The sequence below is a fragment of the Octopus bimaculoides genome, chromosome 1, assembly GCF_001194135.2.
Source record: "Octopus bimaculoides isolate UCB-OBI-ISO-001 chromosome 1, ASM119413v2, whole genome shotgun sequence".
NCBI lineage: Eukaryota > Metazoa > Mollusca > Cephalopoda > Octopoda > Octopodidae > Octopus > Octopus bimaculoides.
Window position 1 is genome coordinate 122,616,140 of NC_068981.1, and position 6,516 is coordinate 122,622,655.

The 6,516-nt window shown below is 35.4% G+C and overlaps 1 protein-coding gene across 4 annotated transcripts in view; it reads left to right on the forward strand.

Moving 5' to 3' along the window:
- The first annotated feature begins 6,168 nt into the window (after positions 1-6,168).
- LOC106881121 (neuronal acetylcholine receptor subunit alpha-10) overlaps positions 6,169-6,516 on the forward strand; it is a 275,903-nt gene continuing 275,555 nt past the window's right edge. For all 4 annotated transcript variants that reach the window (XM_014931372.2, XM_014931406.2, XM_014931401.2 and 1 more), the window contains exon 1: positions 6,169-6,254. The gene's annotated coding sequence lies outside the window, so the exon portion shown is untranslated. The remainder of the gene's footprint in view (positions 6,255-6,516) is intronic.

Genomic DNA, 6,516 nt, shown 5'->3' on the forward strand with positions numbered 1-6,516 from the left:
ATATATGTATATATATACACACATATAAAGCGAAATAAATATATAAGATGATTATATAAAGATACTTACAATTATATTTATTATAAAGAATATGCAAAGTATGTAGCGTGTAACCGCCATATTTTGGAAAGAAATTCTGGGTTATAGTCATAGGTTCCTGTAGCTCTTCATGACAGTCACACGCCTGAACATTTTAAACTACACATCTTATATATTCTTTTCTACTCTGGGCACAAGGCCCGAAATTTTGGGAGAGGAGGCCAGTCTATTAGATTCACCTCAGTACGCAACTGGTACTTAATTTATCGACTCAGAAAGGATAAAAGGCAAAGTCGACCTTGGTGGTATTTGAACTCAGAACGTAAAGGCAGACGAAGTACCGCTAAGTACTTCGCCCGGCGTGTTTATAAACACCTTAAATATTAACGATGGTCATGAGCAACGATGTGGTTGATATAGTTGCACTGGTTCTGGCCCAAGTAACAATTTTAACAAGAAGGATCCGTTGGTTTTGATTCGTGAATCGAAATGAAATATGAAAATTTGGTATTTTAAAACAATTTACTGAGCTAATGCAAAATCTCGGAGGGCAAATTTTAAAGCCTTAGCAATATATATTGATAGGATACGTGCTATAAATAATTGATCATTCGCTTCGAAATGCAAGAGAATAGTTGATTACAAAATTGCATTAAAATGGAGGTGAAGACAGATGTAATATCAAAGAGAATGCGTTACTTAGAAGATGACAGGCTTCATATGCGTTTACAGCATTACAAATGAATTAGAAGATATTATATGGCATCTTCAAATGTTTTCAGCAACTTCTTCTAAAAAGATAAATTATTATTACTTCTTTATACAACCAGGGTCAGATTCAAGTTAATCAATTCATAAATATTTCAGACTTCATAGCATTATTAAAGCATTTCATGATAGCCAGCTGGTAGAATCGTAAGCACGACTGGCAAAATATTTATAAGTATTTCGTTCGTTTTTACCTTACGACTTCAAATTCTGCTGTGGTTGATATTGCCTTTTATTCTTCCGGCTCATTGAAACAAGTACCAGTTATGCACAGGAGGTCGTTAAAATCGCTTAGTCCCTTTCACCCAGATTTTAATCCTCATGCCTATAGTAGAAAAGATTATTAAAACATTTTATTTTGTGTTCTTTACATAAATGGCCTAAATATTGTTCTGTATTACCAAATTACTCAATTCCCTCATATTTGTGTGTGTGTGCGTGCGTGTTTGTGTGTGTATATATGCATACGTATATAAGTGTGCGTATGTGTGTGCATGCTTTCACATGTTCCAACACTTGCATGCACACCGACACCATAAAACATGAGGAATCAGGTTGTTCAATAACGAAAATTTAGACTTATATGTAAATAATCAAATTCAAGGAATAAATAGTTTACTGTTAGTAATATCGATGTGCTTTTTATTCTTACGATTACGTGAGAATTTAGTGCAATAGAGACGTACTATTTGAAAGAGATTCGTGGTAGGAACATGAGTCTCGATATCTGGTTAGGTATTAACTGGGGTTCGATTGGGTGAGAGAGATAGAGAGAGAGAGAGAGAGAGAGAGAGAGAGAGAGAGAGAGAGAGAGCTAGTTTCATGCAAAGTCAGACTGAGAGGAAGATATGACTGCATCACTTTTCATCTGGCCACTCGAGAGCTTCATCTCTTTCGTTTCCTGGAAGTATTGCTAAAATATGGGGATTTAAATTTTGGCACAAGGCCAACAAACTAGTACTTATTTTATCGAGCCTGAAAGAATGAGACACAATGTTGACTTAGCCAGCATTACTGGCTAAAATATTGATGAGTTACGAACACTACTTAGAGGGAAAATATTCGGTTGGATGCCCCATGTATAGACGTATATGGAATGCCAGCAAGTGTTGTCCTCGTTTGTGATGCTCGTTTTGTCGCAGGTTTTATCTCTGACAAATGTGTAACTCTGTGTTTCGTGAAGTCTAAAAATGTACATGTTATCTAAAGCGCTATAAGGCGTTCACACCTTTCTGCCAGTTGAAAACAAGCCCAATATGAATTAACACACAAGAAATTTCTCGCATTGTTAAACGTTTAGTCATGACAAATAGTGATGTAGTGTAAATGGGCTTCCACAGCCATCAACTGAAGATTTCTCGTGCGATGGACAATGTAGAACTTCATTGTATCTTCAAGGCAGAGAAGTGCCAAACGTCAAGCTCTTGAAACTAATAAATTGATTATAAATGACTTTCCTAGTGGAGTTCAATTGTCAGTATTCAATTTTATTAGCTTTATTGAATTCAAGTTTCCGAGAGAATAGTCACCATGTCTATCTCTTTGATATTTTCCTAGTGCATATTTGCACCACAAATTTTCTATTGGTGTTAGTCTTTTATTGATCAGGGAATAATATACACAACTAACTTTACACCTAATTTCACAGCATTTGCAGCATCTAATTTACTCTTCGTGAAGGAGCTTGATTTATTTAAGATGGCTATTTATTTCTTTTCTGCTACAACATTGCAGTTAAGGATTTTTCGTTGCGAAGGAAGGTCATGGATATGTAATATTATCGTTTGTCTTTTCTCGATACAAAAATTGTCTTTTTTTCAGTCAATATTTCAGAAAACGTCTCTGTTAGTTTATAAGTTTCTGTGAAATGTTTTTACTAGAATTTTAGAAAAGTATAGAATTTCAGTGTCCGCTTGATTTTTTTTTTCCCGTGAGTAGGATAAACTTTCTTTTAGCAGTTACGGTTTGCAACTAATGTGCACGTGCTTTAAAAACTGTTTAAATAACATCGGGTAAAGTGAATTCCCTAGCAATTCTCCTTAGCACAATACTACTTAAATTGCTGTTGGTTTTGCATTGACTTCTCTTTTCTTTTATAAATTCTTGACTAATTGGTTTTCGATAGGCGATGCACAGTCTGTTTGGTTTAAAGCATCTCCTCGTTTGCAATATCGAGGAATTCTTTGTTATATAATGAAGAGCATTTGTTTCAAGCGCAATTTCATTCCTGACACTTTTTTTTATCCCATCATATTTCTGTAGTATTTGTCTCTCCCTCGCCCTTCACTCTTGTCGTTAGTATTCCTAATTAATTTCAAAAGAAATCAGAGTATCTATTCTCTTATTTTCATATTTGCATATTTATTTTTGTTATTGTTCACTTGGGTTTCCATCTTCTTACTAATAAATTTGGGAAATTACCCAATTCACCAACAATGGCTCCTGCATGTATTATTCAATTTAGCAAAGAGATATCGATGTTGTTTACTATTTCAATTTGGTCTGGTTGGTGGGGGTGCGCTTTTATTTTCGCCGCAACTATATCGTTGTGTGTTACCCTTGGCCGATAGTTTTGCTCATACACACGAAACCTTTATATTGTTTATAATTTTTGCATCCATTACACCATTATTTTGTCGTCGAAATGAATGTGATTTGCAGGATTTCTTCAATGTTTCTGACATTTATTGTTATTTACTTTCGTTTATGCTGTTCAAAATCACATTTAGTTATCATATGCTACAGGTGGTTTTGCTATAGATATAGTATTTGTTTTGCAACCTGCAGTTTGGACTTCGTAGTTAATCTTCTCAGTTTTTGTTTTCTATTTTTGTTTGTAGCTTTCATTCTTACAACTGGGGGTTTTTTTGTGACTAGTATATAATTCTGTTAAGTGCTATATCTCAGTAACTGAGTTTTTTTATTAGATAATTTATATTATTAAGTTAAATAATCTGCTGTGACATAAAGTTACATCTAGATCAGGGATGCTTTCGTTCTGAATTAATTGTTTGTTTTTGCCACTTTGCAAAAGTGTACACCAGATTATCGTAATGAAGTCTGATGCTTGCTTGAACCATTTTGCTTCAATTTTGAAGTATAATCAAGTCGTCAAAATGACAACATTGCCTTTCCATTTATATCGAAAAACGAATACTCTATGCTGATAAAAGGTGGTTGGAAGAATAAGTTATAGTGAATTGTTTTTGCAATTGATATTAACCACCGTTCTCATTAGTTTATTTTCATAGCTTCATTGCAGTTAGGCATTGATTTTGTATAACAGAAATCAGCATTACGTATCTGCAACTGGATCAGGTTTCTGAGCCACGGTTTCATTTTTGAATAAGAAAAATCTATTATTATTATTATTATTATTACAAGCAGGACCCGAGAATATGATACGCAATTAATGGTACACCTATTGGGTTGTTTCTGAAAGCCTTATCCAAAATCCCTGGAAGCGAAGCCTGTATTGAGTTTGTATGGAAAGATAGTTGCTCATCTGCTACTCATTGAAAAGTGAAAGAAATTTGAATACGATGATTATTTAATACACCTTATATATATATAGACTTTTTATACCTTATGCACAATTTTATATATTTAATACTCAGCACTCATAAAATCAATACTCACTCCTTTTTTCATTATTCCAATAAACAAACAAATATCCCGTACATATGATACAACCTTCAGTGAAATTTGAAATTGTATATATCTGCCACGTCACTAAGTGTGAATATTTCACGGAATTGCACTTATGCGCGTATATTAAGTGATAGGTGGTATAATAATAAAACTTGTTGAATTAAAAAAGTACACTTTTCACTATCCAATCACCACCGCCACCACCACCAACATCATCTCTCTTGCAATCTTTCTCACTCTCCTCTCTCTTTCCCTTCTTTCCCCCTCTCTCTCTCCCTTTTTCTCTCCTTCATCTCTCTGTTCTTTCTCACTCTCTCTCTCTTCTTTCTCACTCTCTCTCTTCTTTCTCATCCTCTCTCTCTCTCACTACATTATTTTAACCTCACTATCAGATGAAAGTGTATCCAATCACCAGCGCCAACACCTCCACAGCCACCATCATTATCCCTCTTCCCCTCACTCTCACCCTCCTCTCTCTCTCCCTTCTTTCTCCTCTCTCATCATTCTTTCTCTCCTTCATCTGTCTCTCCTTTCTCACTCTCTGTCTCTGCCTTATTTCAACCTCACCATCAGATGAAAGTGTACGACATATTTAGTATGACAAAGCAACAAACAATAAATGTTACCGGCAGAGTGTTCGTCACCAATTGAAAAATTTTAATGACAGTTTGGTAAAGAAATATTTGTTTCTAATTTTGTCAAAAGGCCAACAATTTTGAGGGAGCAGGCGAATCGAATGCATCGATGCCAGTGCTCAACTAATACTTATTTTATCGACGCCGTTTCTTTGAAAGGCATAGTCGACCGCAGTGGAATTTAAACTCAGAAAGGAAAAAACGGGTGAAATACTGCCAAGCATTTTACCGGGCATCTTGATTATCTGCCAGCTCATTGCCTTAGCTGGATAACGTAATATTGATTCTAAAATTTGACACAGTGACAGCATGTTTGAGGGAAGGGACAAGTCGGTTATATTTAAGATGGCTATTTATTTCTTTTCTGCTACAACATTGCAGTTAAGCATGAAAGCCCAAGTCGACTACAGAGGAATTTCAATTCAGAACGTAGTGATGGGCAAACCGTCACTAAGTCCGGTATACTCTTTTACTCTTTTACTTGTTTCAGTCATTTGACTGTGGCCATGCTGGAGCACCACCTTTAGTCGAGCAAATCGACCCCAGGACATATTTTTTGTAAGCCTAGTACTCATTCTATCGGTCTCTTTTGCCGAATCCCTAAGTTACGGGGACGTAAACACACCAGGATCGGTCGTCAAGCGATGTTGGGTGGGCAAACACAGACATACAAGCACACACACACATGCACATATATACACATATACATATATACGACGGGATTCTTTCAGTTACCGTCTAACAAATCCACTGACAAGGCTTTGGTCGGCCCGAGGCTATAGTAGATGACACTTGCCCAATGTGCCACGCAATGGGACTGAAGCCGGAACCATGTGGTTGGTTAGAAACTACTTACCACACAGCCACTCTTACGCGTGATTCAGCATGATCCTGGCCTTAGCTGGGCATTGTAACCTTAGACAAAATTTATTAGAGGATAAATATGGTAGTAACTGGAAAGATTATATTTATAAGTATAATCAAATAAACAGCAACAATATCTAGTTAAAGTATGTAACCGAAAGCTTGAACACTTTAAACTTAATGGAAACTAAATGGTTCAATTTTGTTTTGCAGATAATGAAAGATCTTATGTGGCTAGAAGATCGGGTAAATAAATCAACAATACAGCAATGCAACAAAGCGGTTCGAGAAATTAAGGTAAGTCTTTTGCAGATTTTAAGTAACTATAAACAAACACTTCGCACACAGTCCACTGTACAATCTCCCTATAGACACATATCTCTCCACCAACCTCAGTCACTTTATATATATATTTATATGCGTGTGCGGGTGTGTCTGTGTGCGTGCGTGTGTGAATAATAATAATAATAATAATAATAATAATAATAATAATAATAATAATAATAATAATAATAATTATAATAATAATAATGAAGAAGAAGAAGAAGAAGAAGAAGAA